Genomic DNA, 19,098 nt, shown 5'->3' with positions numbered 1-19,098 from the left:
GTGACCCAGTATCTGATCTACACATAGCCTTCACTCTCTTCTTAGGCAAGGAGAAGCATCAGGTTGTCTAGACTCTCAGAAAGCAGCTTTATTTACAGGTGCATGTGCAGGGCCCAAGGTCTCCTGGGTTGTAAAAGCAGAAAATAATGAGACCTTTTGTACAAGAGAGAAAGAAAATGGGTTTTACTTTAAGAGAAAGTGAGTACTTCTATCTGTAGAGAATAGTTGAAATCAGATGTCTTAATTTTTTGAAAGTTGAAAAGGAAAAAAAAGTCAAACCTCTGGGAATGTTTATTCTCAGAAATAGAAAGAGACACAGTCCTTATCTAGAAGGAGTGAGCCGGTGAATGTTGGACCCAGTTTTGGCCCGGGGCTCCAGGGCAGTTAGTACCCTGTGGATAGCTGTTGAGGTCTTGGAAAGTGCTGAGGAATGCTCTGAGGATCCCAGTTAGGCATGCTTGGCCGGTTCTGTGTCTGGAGGAGTTAGGACTGCCTGGACCAACAAAGTCCTACACCTGAAACTAATATTACATTGTATGTTAACTAACTGGAATTTAAATAAAAACTTACAAAAAAAAAGTGGAGCCATTTCTAACAGTGACACCACGTGGCAGTGATCAAACGCCAAACTTTTCTTGCTGGGTTTTGGAGTCTTTAAGCCCCTATACATCTGTAATTTGGGGTTTTAGAAAATTCATGGTACAGTGGCAACCCAGAGGAAGATACTAGCTTTTTTCCCTAACATAGCATATTAATATTTGAACATTTAGTTCAAATATTAAGAGATGTGACTATTTTTACCAGTAGTTTGTGGAGCAACCAAAACTGGTATGTGAGGTCTATATTAACATATAGAAGACTTTGAGATATTCAGGATAAAAAGCACTGTTTTAGTGAATAAAACAGGAAATATACACCATGATAAAAAAAAGTATAAGCCCAATATTATCAATATAAAGGGATTAAAATATTCATTAATTTCAGATCTCTGGGGATCTATCTGGTACAAATCAAAAGGTGGCCTAGTGAGTTGAGAAAGGTAATGGGTCTCCCAGAAGCTGGTCATCCCTCCTTGGCTTTGTACAAAGTCTATTCATCCAGGAGAAAAATACTGATAATTGTCTGGAAGGTATAAGAAGTAATTATTCTTTACTCTGGGTATAAGTTGGAGGGAATGAAAAATACAGTAGTTAAAGCAAATAGTTTTCTTTCTTTTTTAAAAAAAGATTTTATTTATTTATTTGACAGAGAGAGACACAGCGAGAGAGGGAACACAAACAGGGGGAGTGGGAGAGGGAGAAGCAGGCTTCCCGTTTAGCAGGGAGCCTGATGCAGGGCTTGATCCCAGGACCCTGGGATCATGACCTGAGCCAAAAGCAGATGCTTAATGACTGAGCCACCCAGGCGCCCCACAAATAGTTTTAACATTGGAGTCTAATCTGACCAATGACAGTTCAGAAAAATCAAAATAGAAGAAAAGAAGATGAAAAAATAGTTATAAATAAACGGGTGCTGTGAAAGATAATCACAGCTGATTATTTAAATTTTAATAATTTTAGGTTGTTCAAAATTCAGGTACCAATTTTTTGTTAAATATTAAGGGGTATACTTCAAACACCTTAATTAGAAAATGTGTCATCACTGAAAATCTAGAGTAATGATCCTAGTCACACACTTTAACCCAATAGGAGGTGACAGATAATAGTTCCACTATCACACTGTTTGCCTTTAGGACCTAAAAACCTGACTGATCTGTGACTCCTAAAGAAATAATCAGTGATATGTACAAATAATATGTATATACAATAATATTCATTGAATTGTTTATTATAACAGTGAAAAACTGAAAACAACATAAGAGACTGGTGATTGAGGATTCATTAAATAAATTCTGGAAGGTCCATCAGGTAGATTAAAATCATGGCTCAATATATATCTATTATATATATAATTTGTTATACACATATAATATATATATGCATAGGCATAGAAGAATCCCCAAAAGACATACCTCAAATTTTAACTGGGTGATGGAAGAATTTTTTATTTTTTAAACATCTTTTTAAAAAGATTTAATTTATTTATTTGAGAGAGAGAATATGAGTGGAGGAGGGAGGGGCAGAGGGCCAAGCAGACCCCTTGCTGAGCATGGAGTGGACGTGGGACTAGATATCAGGACGCTGAGATCATGACCTGTGCTGAAGTTAGTTGCTTAACCAGCTGAGCCACCCAGGAACCCCAGAACCATTTTTAAAAAATAAACATAATTTAGTTTTTTTTTTTCTTAGAGACAGAGGGAGAGAGAGAGGAAGGAGCGGGGTGGGGGATGGAGAGAGAGAGAATCTTAAGCAGGCTCCATGTCCAGTGCAGAGAATGACCCAAGGCTTGATCTCACAACCCTGAGATCATGACTGCACCAAAATCAAGAGTCTGCTGCTTTACCAGCTGAGCCACCCAGGCATCCCTAAAATAAGCTTATTTTAGATTCATGGAAAAGCTACAAAGATAGCACAATGGGTTCCCATAGGGAGCACACGCAGATTGTCATATTTTTTTTTATTTTTTCTTGTTATGTTAATCACCATATATTACATCATTAGTTTTTGATGTAGTGTTCCATGATTCATTGTTTGTGCATAACACCCAGTGCTCCATGCAGAATGTGCCTTCTTTAATACCCATCACCAGGCTAACCCATCCCCCTACTCTCCTCCCCTCTAGAACCCTCAGTTTGTTTTTCAGAGTCCATCGTCTCTCATGGTTTGTCTCCCCTTCTGACTTACTCCCCTTCATTCTTCCCGTCCTGCTATCTTCTTCTTTTTCTTTTTTCTTAACATATGTTGCATTATTTGTTTCAGAAGTACAGATCTGTGATTCAACAGTCTTGTACAGATTGTCATATTATTAATATCTTACATTAGTATTGTACATTAAGCACAATTAATGACCAATACTCACATATGATTATTAACTAAAGTCTACACTTCTTCATATTTCCTTTGTTTTTACCTAATGTCCTTTTTCTGTTCTAGGATCCCACATAATATATAGTAGTCATTACATGTGGCATGTCTCCTATGCTCCTTTTGGCTGTGAAAATTTCTCAGATCTTCATTGTTTTTGATGATCTTGACAGGTTTTTTTTTAATGTTAAGTTAGCCAGCATATATTACATCGTAAGTTTTTGTTGTAGCCTTCAGTGATTCATTAGTTGCATATAAGACCCAGTGCTTATCCCAAAACATGCCCTCCTTAATATCCATCACGAGGTTATGCTATCTCTCCAACCCCCTCCATTCTGTAACCTTCAGTTTCTTTCCCAGAGTTGTCACATATTCTTTCAGTTTCTGCCTGTCCTGGAAACTCTTTCTATCCATCCATTCTAAAGACAATCTTGCTGGGTAATGTATTCTTGGCTGCATGTTCTTTTCATTTAGTAGCCTGAATATGTCCTGCCAGCCCTTTCTGGGTTGCCAGGTCTCTGTGGACAGGTTTGATGTTATTCTGATGTTCCTCCCTCTGTATGTAAGAAATCTCTTCCCCCTAACAGCTCTAAGAATAGCTTCCTTGGTTCTAAGATTTGCAAGCTTCACTAGTACATGTTGGGGTGTTGCTCTATTTTTCTTGATTTTGAGAGGAGTCCTCTCTGCCTCTTGGACTCAAATGCTTGTTTCCTTCTCCAGATTATGGAAGTTCTCAGCTATGATTTGTTCAAATACACCTTCTAGTCCTCTCTCTCTCCACCCTCTCGGGGATCCAAATAATTCTGACATTGGAGCATTTCATGGCATCATTGATCCCTCTAATTCTAATCTCATGTGCCACTAGCTGTTTATCCCTTTCTTCTATATTTTCCTTCCTTTCTATCAGTTTATCTTCTAGGTCATTAACCTGTTTTTCTGCTTCATTCACCCTGGCTGTTAGAGTATCCAGTTTAGACCGCGTTTCATTCATAGCACTTTTAAGTTCTGCCTCATTAGATCTCATTTCTGCCCTTAGAGGTTCCATATAGTCACTAAACTTTTTTCAAGCCTAGCTATTGACCTCATGATTGTTATCCTAAGGTCCCTATAAAACAGGTGCATCTTGCTTGGGTTGTGGTCAATAATTTGGACTCTGTACATTCCCTCAAACTCCCCACAACCAATGACTAAGAGGAAGAACCCCCAAAATAGGTAAGACTCAGAGAATGTGACTTCTGCCACAGATTTACAAATGGACACAGATATAACCAAGATGTCGGAGATGGACTTCAGGGTAACAGTTATGAAGACAATAGCTAGAATGGAGAAATCGATTAATGACAAATAGAATCTCTAAGGGCAGAAGTGAAAGCCGAATTGGCAGAACTTAAAAATGCTATCAATGAGATCCAATCTAGTCTAGATACTCTAACAGCTAGGGTAAACGAGGCAGAAGAATGAATTCGTGATCTAGAACACAAATTGATAGAAAAGAAGGATAAAGAGGATGCCTGGGAGAAGCAGCTTAAAATCCATGAAAACAGAGGTAGGGGGAAAGATGGTGGCGGAGTAGAGGACCCTAGTCCAACCGATCCCTGGAATTGAGCTGGATATTTACCAGACCACTCTGAACACCCACAAAATCAGCCTGAGTTGTAAGAAGATAGGTCTGGATCTCTACAAAATCACAGGCAGTTGGTTTCAAGGTACGAAGTGGGGAGCCTTGATTCCGCCAGGAGATATTGGAGGATAAACGAAAGGGGGAGGAAGTCTGGCCATCGGGATCCTACACCACTGGTGAGACATAGCCTCTCGCGCTGGGGACCAGGCACAGATCTGCAGACTGGTAGCTATGGGGAAAGGACTTTAGAGCAGCCCCCCAGATGGAAACCCAGAGCTGTGGGGCTGCGCGTGTGAACTGGGGGCAGCTGGTGGTTTTAGAAGCACAAAGGGCAGAGACGTGCCCCAACCTGAAGGCGAGGACTAGGAGCACTGCTAAGGGGTGCACAACCCAGGACGCTGCAGTTTATAGCAGCACAGACAGAAACGGAGATATTGCGACCTGGCGAGCTCACTAAAGAACAGACTGCGATCTCTCTGCTCTGAGGCAGAGGGCTGGAAACAATCTCTGCTGCTCTGACTCTCGGAAGAGATGCAGAAAGCCACCAGGGAAAGCCGCCAGAGAACAAAAACCCCCCAAAACCGGTTCTCACTGAGCCCAGCCCCCGCCACAGGGGGCAGGGCAACTCTGCCAAACAGGGTTGCCTGAGTAACAGCGTGGCAGGCCCCTCCCCCAGAAGACAGGCTGGAAGAACAAGAGGCCAGCAACTCTAAGGTCCCTAGAAAACAGGTGCATCTTGCTTGGGTTGTGGTCAACAATTTGAACTCATACATTCCCTGAACCACCCCTGAACAGAATGACTAGGAGGAGGAAACCCCAAAATAAGAAAGACTCAGAGACTATGACTTATGTCACAGATTTACAAATGGATTCAGATATAAGCAAGATGTTAGAGATGGAATTCAGGCTAGCAATTGTGAAGACAATAACTAAAATGGAGAAATCAATTAATGGCAACATAGAGTCTCTAAGGGGAAAAATGAAATTCAGGCAGAATTTAAATAAAAATGCTATCAATGAGATCCAATCTAATCTAGATAATCTAACAACTAGGGTAAGTGAGGCAGAACGAATTACTGACCTAGAAAACCAATTAATAGACAAGAAGGGAAAAGAGGAGGCCAGGGAAAAACAACTCAGAATCCATGAAAATAGAATCAGAGAAATAAGTGACACCATGAAACATTACAATGTCAGAACTACTGGGATCCCTGAGAGGGTGGAGAGAGAGAGAGGACTAGAAGATATATTTGAGCAAATCGTAGCTGAGAACTTCCCTAATCTGGGGAATGAAACAAACATTCATGTCCTAGAGGCAGAGAGGACCCCTCCCAAGATCAAGGAGAACAGGCCAACACCCCAGCAAGTAATAGTAAAACTAGCAAATCTTAGAGCCCAGGAAACCATCTTAAGGGCAGTTGGGGTAAGAGATTCCTTACATACAGAGGGAGGAACAACAGAATAATGTCAGACCTATCCACAGAGACCTGGCAAGCCAGAAAGGCCTGGCAAGACATATTCAGGGTACTAAATGAGAAGAACATGCAGCCAAGAATACTTTATCTGGCAGGGCTGTCATTTAGAATGGATGGAGAGATGCAGACCTTCCATGACTGGCAGAAACTGAAAGAATATGTGACCACTAAGCTGGTCCTGCAAGAAATATTAAGGAGGGTTCTATAAAAGGAGAAGGACCCCAAGAGTGATATAGAACAGAAATTTACAGGAACAAACTATAAAAAAAAAAGGCCTTCATAGGCAACATGATGACAATAAATTCATATCTTTCAATAGTCACTCTCAACATGAATGGCCTAAATGCTCCCATAACATGGCACAGGGTTGCAGATTGTATAAAAAGACAGCACCCATCCATATGCTGTCTACAAGAGACTCATTTTGAACCTAAAGGTACATCCAGACTGAAAGTGAAGGGATGGAGATCCATCTTCCATGCCAATGGACGGCAAAAGAAAGCTGGCGTAGCAATTCTTATATCAGACAAATTAGATTTTAAACTAAAGACTGTAGTTAGAGACACAGAAGGACACTATATCATTCTTAAAGGGTCTATCCAACAAGAAGATCTAACAATTGTAAATATCTATGCCCCCAACATGGGAGCAGCCATCTACATAAGCCAACTGTTAACCAAAATAAAAAGTCATATTGATAACAATATGTTAATTGTAGGAGACCTCAGTACTCCACTCTCAGCAATAGACAAATCATTTAAGCAGATCAACAAAGAAATAAGAGCTTTGAATGAAACACTGGACCAGATGGACCTCATAGATATATACAGAATATTTAACCTTAAAACAACAGAATACTCATTCTTCTTGAACACACATGGAACTTTCTCCAGAATAGACCACATACTGGCTCAGAAATCAGGTCTCAACTGATACCAAAAGATTAAGATTATTCCCTGCATATTCTCAGATCATAATGCTTTAAAACTGGAACTCAATCACGAGAAAAAACTTGGCAGAAATTCAAACACTTGGAAGCTAAAGACCACTGTGCTCAAGAATGTTTGGGTCAAATAGGAAATCAAAGAAGAACTTAAACAATTCATGGAAACCAAAAAGAATGAACACAATCAGTCCAAAACCTATGGGGTACTGCAAAGGCAGTCCTAGGGGGGAAATACAGAGCCATCCAAGCCTCACTCAAAAAACAGAAAAATCCCAAATTCACCATCTAACTCTCTACCTTAAAGAACTATAGAAAAAGCCACAAACGATGGCTAAGCCATGCATTAGAAGAGAAATAATTAAGATTAGAGCAGAGATCAATGAATTATAAACCAGAAACAGTAGATCAGATCAACGAAACTAGAAGCTCATTCTTTAAAGAATTAATAAGATTGGAAAACCACTGGGTAGACTTATCCAAAAGAAAAGAGAAAGGACCCAAATTAATAAAACTATGAATGAAAAGGAAGAGATCACAACTAACATCAAAGAAACAGAAATAATTACTAGAAATTATTATCAACAACTATATGCCAATAAGCTGAGCAACCTGGATGAAATGGATGCCTTCCTGGAAATCTATAAACTCCCAAGGTTGAAACAGGAAGAAATTGACGACCTGAATAGACCAATAACCAGTAATAAGATTAAAGTAGTGATCAAAAACTTCCCAAAAAACAAGACTCCAGGACCTGATGGATTCTCTGGGGAATTCAACCAAACATTCAAAGAAGAAATAATACCCATTGTACTGAAGCTGTTTCAAAAAATAGAAACGGAAGGAAAGCTTCCAGACTCATTCTATGAGGCCAGCATTCCCTTAACCCCAAACCAGGCAAGGACCCCATCAAAATGGAGAATTTCACACCAATATCCCTGATGAAAATGGATTCCAAAATTCTCAACAAAATCCTAGCTAATAGGATCCAACAAACATCAAAAGGATCATCCAACATGACCAAGTGGGATTTAACCCTGGGATGCAGGGATGGTAAACATTTCAAATCAATCAATGTGATAGAACACATTAATAAAAGAAGAGACAAGAACCACATGATCCTCTCAATTGATGCAGAAAAAGCATTTGAAAAAATACAGCATCCTTTCCTGATTAAAACTCTTCAAAGTATAGAGATAGAGGGAACATTCCTCAAGTTCATAAAATCAATCTATGAAAAACCCAAGCGAATATCATCCTCAATGGAGAAAAGTTGAGAGCCTTTCCCTTAAGATCAGGAACACGTCAAGGATGCCCACTCTCGCCACTATTGTTCAACATAGCACTAGAAGTCCTAGCAACAGCAATCAGACAACAAAAAGAAATAAAATGTATTCAAATTGGCAAAGAAGAAGTCAAACTCTCTCTCTTTGCAGATGACATGATACTTTATGTGGAAAATCCAAAAGACTCCACCCTGGAATTACTAGAACGCATACAGCAATGCAGTAATGTGGTAGGATACAAAATCAATGCACAGAAATCAGCTGCTCTGTTATACACTAAAAATGCAACTGTAGAAAGAGAAATTAGGGAAACGATTCCATTTACAATAGCACCAAAAACCGTAAGATACTTCGGAATAAACCTAACCAAAGAGGTAAAGGATCTATACTCTAGGAACTACAGAACACTCATGAAAAATATTGAAGAAGACACAAAAAAGATGGAAAAATATTCCATGCTCATGGATCAGAGGAATAAACATTGTTAAAATGTCTATGCTACACAGAGCAATCTATACCCTCATTGCCATCCCCATCAAAATTCCAATGACATGAACCATGAGAAACTATGGACTCTGAGAAACAAACAGGGTTTTAGGGGGGAGGGGGAGGGGGGATTGGTTAGCCCAGTGATGAGTATTAAGGAGGGCATGTACTGCATGGAGCACTCAGTGTTATACAAAAACAATGATTCATGGATCACCACATCAAAAACTAATGATGTATTGTATGGTGACTAACATACATAATAAAATTTTTAAAAATTCCAATGACATTTTTCAAAGTGCTGAAATAAACAATCCTAAAATTTGTATGAAATCAGTAAAGATCCTGAATCGCCAAGGAAATGTTGAAAAAGAAAAGCAAAGCTGGGGCATCATGTTGCCCGATTTCAAGATATATTACAAAGCAGTGATCACCAAGACAGCATGGTACTGTCACTAAAACAGACATATAGACCAATGGAACAGAATAGAGAGATGATGGACTCTGAAAAACAAACTGAGGGTTCTAGAGGGGAGGGGGTGGGGGGATGGGTTAGCCTGGTGATGGGTATTAAAGAGGGCACGTTCTGCATGGAGCACTGGGTGTTTTGCACAAACAATGAATCATGGAACACTACATCAAAAACTAATGATGTGATGTACGGTGATTAACATAACAATAAAAATTTAAAGTAGAATAGAGAGCCCTCAACTCTATGGTCAAATAATCTTCGACAAAGCAGGAAAAAATATGCAATGGAAAAAAGACAGTCTCTTCAATAAATGGTCCTGAGAAAATTGGACAGCCACATGCAGAAGAATGAAACTCAACCATTCTCTAACACCATACACAAAGATAAACTCTGGATAATAGACCTCAATGTGAGACAGGAATCCATCAAAATCCTAGAGGAGAAGATAGGCAGTAACCTCTTTGACATCGGCCATAGCAACTTCTTTCAAGATTCTTCTCCAAGGGTTAGTGAAAGAAAAGCAAAAATGATCTTTGGGATTTCATCAAGATAAAAAGCTTCTGCACAGAGAAGGAAACAGTCAACAAAACAAAGAGGGAACCCACAGAATGGGAGAAGATATTTGCAAATGACACTACAGATAAAGGGCTGGTATCCAAGATCTATAAAGAACTTCTCAAACTCAACCCCCAAAAAACAAATAATCAAGTCAAAAAGTGGGCAGAAGACATGAACAGACACTTCTCCAAAGAAGACATACAAATGGCTAACAGACACGTGAAAAAATATTCATCCTCATTAGCCATCAGAGAAATTCAAATCAAAACCACATTGAGATATCACCTTACACCAATTAGAATGGCAAAAATTGACATGGCAAGAAACAACAAATGTTGGAGAGGTTGTGGAGAAAGGGGAACCCTCTTACACTGTTGGTGGGAATGCAAGTTGGTAGCCACTTTGGAAAACAGTGTGGAGGTGCCTCAGGAAATTAAAAATAGAGCTACAGTATGACCCAGCAATTGCACTACTGGGTATTTACCCCAAAGACACAGATGTAGTGAAAAGGAGGGCCATATGCACCCCAATATTCATAGCAGCAATGTCCGCAATAGCCAAACTGTGGAAAGAGCCGAGATGCCCTTCAACAGATGAATGGATAAAGAAGATGTGGTCCATATATACAATGGAATATTACTCAGCCATCAGAAAGGATGAATACCCAACTTTTATATCCACATGGATGGGACTGGAGGAGATTATGTTAAGTGAAATAAGTCAAGCAGAGAAAATCAATTATCATAGGGTTTTACTTATTTGTGGAACATAAGGAATAGCATGGAGGACATTAGGAGAAGGAAGGGAAAAATGAAGAGCAGGAATCAGAGGGAGAGATGAACCATGAGAGACTATGGACTCTGAGAAACAAACTGAGGGTGTTAGAGGGGAGGGGGGTGGAGAATGGGTTAGCCTGGTGATGGGTATTAAGGAGGGCATGTACTACATGGAGCACTGGGTGTTATATGAAAACAATGAAGTGTGGATCACTACATCAAAAACTAATTTTGTATTGTATTGTGACTAACATAACATAATAAAATAAAATAAAATAAAATAAAAATCAGTTGCATTTCTATACACTAATAATGTGACTAAAGAAAGAGAAATTAATGAATCGAACCCATTTACAATAGCACCAAAAACCATAAGAATCGGGCACCTGGGTGGCTCAGTTGGTTAAGCAACTGCCTTCGGCTCAGGTCATGATCCTGGAGTCCTGGGATTGAGTCCCACATCAGGCTCCCTGCTTCTCCCTCTGACCTTCTTCCCTCTCGTGCTATCTCTCATTCTCTCTCTCTCAAATAAATAAATAAAATCTTAAAAAAAAAAACCACATAAGAATCTTAGGAATAAACCTAACGAAAGAGGCAAAGAATCTGCACTCTAAAACCTACAGAATACTTATGAAAGAAATTGAGGAAGAGAAAAGAATGGACAAACATTCCATGCTCATGGATTGGAAGAATAAACATTGTGAAAATATCTTTGCTGCCTAGAGCAATCTACTCTTTTAATGCAATCCCTATCAAAATACCATCAGCATTTTTCAGAGAACTGGAACAAATAATCCTAAAATTTGTATGGAACCACAAAAGACCCAGGGGAATGTTGAAAAAGAAAACCAAAGCTGGGGGCATTACAATACCTGACTTCAATCTATATTACAAAGCTGTGATCATCAAGGCAGCATGGTACTGGCACAAAAGCAGACACATAGATCAATGGAACAGAATAAATACAGAAATGGACCCTCAACTCTATGGTCAACCACTCTTTGACAAAGCAGGGAAGAATATCCAATGGCAAAAAGACAGTCTCTTCAATAAATGGTGCTGGGAAAATTGGACAGTTTTATATCAAAGAATGAAACTGGACCATTCTTTACACCATAGACAAAGATAAAGTCAAAATGGATGAAAGACCTCAATGTGAGACAGGAATCCATCAAAATCCTAGAGGAGAACACAGGCAGCAACTCCTGTGACCTCAGCTGCAGTACCTTCTTGCTAAACACATCTGTAAAGGCAAGGGACACAAAAACAAAAACGAGCTTTTAGGGTTTCATCAAGATAAAAGCTCCTGCACAGCAAAGGAAACAGTCAACAAAACTAAAAGCCACCTATGGAATGGGAGAAGATATTTGCAAATGACATATCAGATAAAAGTCTAGTATCCAAGATCTATAAAGAACTGATCAAACTCAACACCAGACAAACAAACAATCCAGTCAAGAAATGGGCAGAAGACATGGACAGACACTTCTCCAAAGAAGACATACAAATGACCAATAGACACTTGAGAAAATGTCCAACATCTCTAGCCAGCAGGGAAATACAAATCAATACCACAATGAGATACCACCTTATATCTGTTAGAATGGCAAAAATTAACAAGACAGGGATCAACAAATGTTGGTAAGGATGTGGAGAAAGGGGAACCCTCTCACATTGTTGATGGGAATGCAAACTGGTACAGCCACTCTGGAAAACAGTATGGAGGTTCCTCAAAATTAAAAATAGAGCTACCCTATGACCCAGCAATTGCACTACTGTGTATTTACCCCCAAGATACATATGTAGTGAAACAAAGGGGCACCTGCATCCCAATGTTCAAAGCAGCAATGTCCACAATAGGCAAACTGTGGAAGGACTTGAGCTGCCCTTTAACAGATGAATGAATAAAGAACATGTGGTTTATTTATAGAATGGAATATTATTCAGCCTTCAGAAAAGATGAATACCTACCATTAAATCAATGTGGTTAGACCTGGAGGGCATTATGCTGAGCGAAATAAGTCAATCAGAGAAAGACAATTCTTTTATGGTTTACTCATGTGTGTAATATAAGGAATAGTGCAGAGGATCATAAGGGAAGTGAGGAAAACTGAATGGGAAGTCATCAGAGAGGAGACAAACCATGAAAGAATCTTGACTCTGGGAAACAAACTGAGGGTTGTGGAACGGGAGGTGGGGGGGAATTGGGCAACTGGGTGATGGGCATTAAAGAGGTCATGTGATGTTATGAGCACTGGGTGTTATAGCAACTTATGAATTATTGAACAGTAATCTGGAACTAATGATGTACTATATGTTTTCTAATTGAATTTAAATTAACCTATTAATTAAATTTTAAAAAAACCTCATCACCAAATCCAACGTTATGTAGATTTTCTCCTTTTTGCTTCTAGAATTTGTATAGTTTTGTATTTTCCATTTGGAGTTAATTGTTTTGTGTGTAAGATCTATGTTTAGATTCTTTTTTGTTTGCATATAAATATCCAAATCTCCAGTATTATTTGTTGAAAAGCTTACCACGTTTCAATTGAGTTGCTCTTGCACCTATGTTGAAATCAGTTGGCTACATTTATGTGGGTCTACTTCTATGCTTTCTATTGTGTTCCACTTATCTATTTGCTGATTCTTTTGTTAATACCAACGTTGTCTTGATTTCTGTAGTTTTATAGTAAGTCTTGAAGTGGGGTCATGTCAGTCCTCCAACTTTGTTATTTGGTATTGTGTTGGCTATTCTAAGCCTTTTGCTTTTTCATATAAATTCTAGGATGAGTTTATCAAAGTCTACAAAACAGCTTGTTGGGATTTTGACTAGGATTGTGTTGAATCTATAGATCAAGTTGGAGAGATTTTTTTGATTGTGTTTTTGTTGTTGTTGTTGCTTTCCAAGTTTTCTGAATTTGGTATTTAAAACATGCTGCAAAATACATGAGGGGAGCTTGTACAGTTTATCCTCAGCCTCCACTAAAGTTTACCCTCAGCCTCCACTCCAGCTATTAGGTGGATACCCTCACTACTCTTTAACACTGTGGTTTGCTTCTGTGTACCAAGTGTATGCCTTGGAGTCTCTTTCAAACCATCTCTGATTCTCATTATAAGAGCGGTTGCTTCCAGTCATCTCAGTCTTAGCATGGGGAGATTTCTGGATAGTCCCAGCTGTCCTCCACTGTCTTGCACAAAACTGACACCAGTCTGCCACTCCTATCCTGGTGCCTTCCTTTGGGTGAAAGTATCAGCTGCAGAAAATGCTTTCTTTTTCAATCTCTTTTTTTATTTATACCTGAGACAAGGTTGATACAAGTTCACTTAATCCCGTTATTTATGATTTATAGAAAGTGGTCAGATAGCTCAGAAGGGAATATGGGCAAGTGTAGTTGACTTTGGTGAGAGTGTGAAATAGGAAGACCCCAGAGTTGTGTCACTGCTAGGAAAAGGAAACATGCTACAGTATTGGGGACCAAGAACACATGCACATAAGGGGAGCTGAGGGCCCCTGGCAGGGGTACGTGTATCAGGGAGCAGTCTTAGTGGCGTTCAATCTCTCCTGGGACTTCATCTTTATCAAATGAAGAAAATCCATCGAACACTTGTTGCAGTTCTCCTTAAAAATGAGTACTAGATTCTTTACTACACAGTTCCATTTCTATTCCCATTACTGAAATAGCTCTAGATTCACCCTCCTTTCCAAAAGCATGAAGTGATTTCTAACTGATTTAGTCAGCTGAACAAATGCAATTAAATAAAACAATATTAAACAACTGCTTTCCTCTTCCAGATGAAGAATTTTAAACTCTTCATACATTTGATGGGTTCCCTGAAGCCTTCTCACTACCTTTGGGAAGTGAGTTGACTCCAACCTAAATGGACCCCAAAGCGGCCATGAACACAATGAGCAGCTTAGATCTTTGGATCTTGTTTTGGAGTTTTGAGGAACTAGTGGTCACTAACTTTGTGCTTCATGCACTCCATAGTGGGTCTTAGTCCCAGAGGACAAAGGGATGTTAGTTGGGGGCAGTTGTTATCCAAGGCAAGTGGTGAGAGTGGGTGGTTGGGAGGGTCAGGATGGGAGGACAGCTTTAGGATTTTTTTACTTTAATCCAAGTAGTCAAAGAAAGAATTGGCATTTGTGAATACCTTCTAGGACCCAATTTCAGGTTATGTGTGGTTGGGAATAAAAAAGATAGGAAACACCATGCTGTCCACCAAAATCTAACTGGGGAGATGTGATATGTTCACACAAGAAAAAGAACACGTAAGTCTATATGAACTTGCTAATCTGAGTCATAGCTTCCACATGGTGTAGATGATATGAAAAAGGATTGGCTTTACCTACAAGTGCTGTGTAGGGCCCAAAATGTGTGTTGAGCAATTTTAATTAATACTCTAGTGGATAAAAAAGCAAATTCCTGGTACATCAGCATATCATTAAAATTCTGTACTTTAAGGACAATTTGATTTTGCATGACTTCTCTTACAATGGTCTCTATGTTAAAGGTCAGAGAGGGTGAATATTAAAAGGTATTCTCTAATGCTCCAATTAAACATAAGAGGTACTATTCCTATTCCCTTGCTTTCCCATCCATTTCATGATAAGAAAACAGGCTCAGAGAGGTTAAGTAACTTGCTCAAGGTCAACCAGCTACTAAATCTGCCTTGCTCCAACGCCCATGTTCTCTCTTTTATTCCATACAGACTTTGGAGTCTGAGCATAAGTGGAAGAAGCAGGATTCCAGACCACAAGGCTAGTCTGCCTAGGTAATGATACTGACCCTCCAAGCATGTGGGCATTTAAGGGGTGTTTAAGTTTAGGCCTGGAGTGGTAGGAGGAGCTGGAGACTGGGGGCTCCTACACTAAGGCTATTTGGGTGCTGAATAGAATAAAATAATAGAATAGAATAGAATAGAATAGAATAGAATAGAATAACAGAATAGAATGGAATAGAAAAATAGAACAGACGAGCATCATAGTAAGACTTGTGGATATTATTAATCAGCACTCTGTTGAAAGAAGTAGGGAAAAGGGAACTCCAATGACAGATGAATTTTCAGTTCACTTATTGATCCTGAGATGTTCCAACAGCCTTCGCTGGCATCAAATTACCACTACCAGCTAATCTCAATTTTCTTGATCTGACCGAGGAGAAGCATCTCTAACTCTAAACACTGGCTATTCACTTGGCAGTGCTATTTAATGATAAACAATGGCTCATCTGAATCCAGTGCACAGTCTTCTTTGAATTCCATCTAGGATCACTTATAAGAGGACTCCCAGTAACCCTGTATATTGGGGTATGAGGCAGCTTCATTCTTTTCTTTCCCAATGCATGGTATATGCAGAGGCACAGTCAGTGTAAGCAACCAGCTGGCAATGGACCTGTAGGTGGCCAGTGTATAGATATTACAACATTTTACAGAGCTCTTCTCTTGTAGTCTAATGTCTTATTTGATATTCACAAGGAGACTGGAATTACACATCAATCACAATGCTACCACATTTTAGAACAAGGAAATGAAGGTCCCAAGAAGTGAGGTTTTGCCCACATTTACACAGCTGGGGAGGCTCCCTCCATGCGTGGGTTATCTCCACTCTTTTTTCCCCTCCTCACCCTGATCCTTGACCTTCCACTGACTCCAGTGCTCCCCTTGTTGAAGTTCTACTCTAGCGGTACACATTCTTCCAAGACCCTTCCTTCATGTGTCTCCATGTTGACCTTTCTCTGAAGTTGGTTGTAACAGCTTCAAAAATGCTTGCTGGCTCTACACTTTGACACTTGAACACATGCTAGGTCATTTACACTTGAACATGCTCTATTGTTTGCATATGTTTTGTTTTCCCACCAAGTCAGGGTCCGTATAAGTCTTGTATGTGTTGCTGGCATAGTGCTTGGAACATGCGTATTTTGAGTTGAGCACTTACTTTAAAACCACCTGCTAAATTTTAATACCATGGCTCTTCATAGCCAGAGAACAAAGCACAAACTTAAGATTTACACTATTTTTATAACTTCTTTTTTATCTTTCACCTCGCTGAGCCCCAGGTACACCTGGGTTCCACATACACCCGGCCATCTGTCTGTCAGCTCATAAGTTCCCACTGAGCCTGTGCACGTGGTATAATTTCTGTGTTGTGTCCCTTCCTCATTTTCTTCATCACCTTCTCATGTTCAGCACATTCATTCTTTTCTCTGTGCAGACCAGACTTCCCTACACTGCCTCCTTTCTCCCAAAGGAGAATGAGAGAGCTTTCCATCTATGTTCCTATAGACTGTATGTCCTTATTTTTCTGATGGCATTGCTCTCATTAAAACACAGTCTTCCCTCATAAATGGATTCTGAGCTTTTTAGGGTAAGAACTGTCCTCACCATCTCTGTACACCCAGCACCTAGCAGAGAACCTGGCCATAGCAATATTTGTACAATGAATGCAAGATGGATGCTGCTTACACTGAGCAGAAGGATCTCATTAAAAGTTAATTAGCCATTAAATATTCAGATGGGAAACATACCTGGAAAAATTAACAAGGTAAAGAATAGGATGGCTTAAAACAATTTTTTTTTTTACACTAAACTGCCTTAAGTTGCTCTGAGGCAGTGAGAGGGCAATTGTTGCTGGAGCAAATCTCTCCCCCTGCCATAAGAGATATGGGGTTACCTGAAAAGTGAAGACTGTTGCAGAGCTGTCTACTGCATTCCCTATTAGGGGCCCTCCCTCCCCTCTCTACATGGGCTGGGGTTCCCAAAAGGCAGAGTTAGGCTTCCTGCTCTGTGCTCCCCCAGTTGTGTGTGTGCTCAGGTAGGAGATAGTGTGAAATGCTGTCTCACATCTGTGTCCTCAGCCCCTGGAGCTTCTGGAGGTTTGCAGCGGGCACTCTGACTGTGGTTCACAGCAAGGCCTGGCACCTAAGTATCAGTAGACATTTTTGATCAGTACATGAATGAGTGAGTACGGGTTATAACCATCTCTTCTGCACTCCTGCTCAGGGTGCACTGAAAGGAGTTCTTTTCTCAGTCTTGCTCAAGTTCTTACTCTCAGTACCTCTTTTATCCCATTACCATTTCTACTCTTCTTGGGCTTTTTCTGTGTGTATATGTGTATATCTGTGCATGTATGTGTACATATGTGTGTATGTGTGTATATACATGTGTTTGGGGGAGGATGAGTGGTAGAGTTGTCTAAAAGCAGCCCAAAGAAACAAAAATATAAAGAACAGCTGGTTTTATAAAAAGACTGGGACCTCCACTCTGGAGAATGCATGTCTCCGATGACAGAGCCAAACAAGCAAAGAGGGAGTGTCTCAAGTCTGCAGTGACTGCATGGCTTTCCAAGTAAGAACCACTTTGAAGGAGTATGTGATAATGAACATTACTTTTAATTCTTGTTTATACTACATCCCGTATTACTGTCTAGGAAGTCAGAGGACTAGTGATCTTAAAGGCAGAAAGAGTGTACATTGCCCCAGAACCACAAATAATCCACATACAATGTTGATGGTAGAGTTGCTTAAACACTCATACCAGAGGCACAGGAAGCCAACCACATGCCAGCATCCCTAATCACCATGGCAGCAAAACTATAGTGCTTGTAGAAACAGAAAAGCTAATCAAGTAAAAGGGCGACTCTCATGAAGGAGCGAAAGAAACATGAGGATAGACCTGACCATAGTCCTTGCAGTGAGCTTGATGATAGTCCTTGCAGTGAGCTTGATGATACTTTAAAGAATACAAGTATAGAGAAGCTAATGAAATCATTAATAGGGAAGTCTGCTTTAGACAAACAAATAATAGATTTTATTGTTATAGTTTCATTAGAAAGATAACAAATTCCCTCAAGAAGGATGAAGGACCATAATTAAAAGGAAATTCTGAACTTAACCTTTTCCCAGATTTGTTTTTGACTTAGTTCTATTTATGATCCAAAAGCAATTAAGAACCCGAGGACTAGTAGAAAATGTACTTACCTTCAATTCTGAAGCAGGAACTTTCTGGCTGAGATGACTGAGAATGAATGAGGTTTGAAAGAAAAGCAAGCAAGTGGGCCTTGGGCCGGAAAACACCAGAACATATGCATCACTGGGAGAGACAGTTAGTTTGTTATCATAACCTTGAGTAAATGTCATTATGAAGTGAACTGCATATTTCTGGTAATGTGAAGTTAGAGAAATGGAAAGAAACAATTAGATTAGGACATAATTTCCACAGCCTCAGCTAGACAAGGTCACTTCCAATGTTTTTTACAAGGTTTATGGCATATTATGGAATTGAGATCTTCCTCTTTTTTTAATATCATTTTAGAATTGCATTTAATTTTCAAGATAGGAAATTCAATAAACTGAGGTTTTGAGGAAATGATTTTGGTAGAATTTGTTTTAAAATTTCCAGCAAACTTCTCAAGACATCTCATGAACATCTGCCTCATTCATCTCATTAAGAAGAAGGAAATAACCCTATTGTCCATATTTCACAAGTTCAAATAGTGAGATGGGGGAATTGTGTTGCTCAA

General features: G+C 39.5%; 1 protein-coding gene across 1 annotated transcript in view; it reads right to left on the bottom strand.

Moving 5' to 3' along the window:
* MC2R (melanocortin 2 receptor) overlaps positions 1 to 18,640 on the bottom strand; it is a 65,234-nt gene extending 46,594 nt beyond the window's left edge. Inside the window, exon 1 of the mRNA XM_027575204.2 lies at positions 18,557 to 18,640. The gene's annotated coding sequence lies outside the window, so the exon portion shown is untranslated. The remainder of the gene's footprint in view (positions 1 to 18,556) is intronic.
* Positions 18,641 to 19,098: the final 458 nt, after the last annotated feature.

This window comes from Zalophus californianus, chromosome 14 (assembly GCF_009762305.2).
Source record: "Zalophus californianus isolate mZalCal1 chromosome 14, mZalCal1.pri.v2, whole genome shotgun sequence".
In the NCBI taxonomy this organism is placed as follows: Eukaryota; Metazoa; Chordata; class Mammalia; order Carnivora; family Otariidae; genus Zalophus; species Zalophus californianus.
Note: the sequence above shows the minus strand (reverse complement) of the source record. Positions and strands in the feature narration are given on the sequence as shown.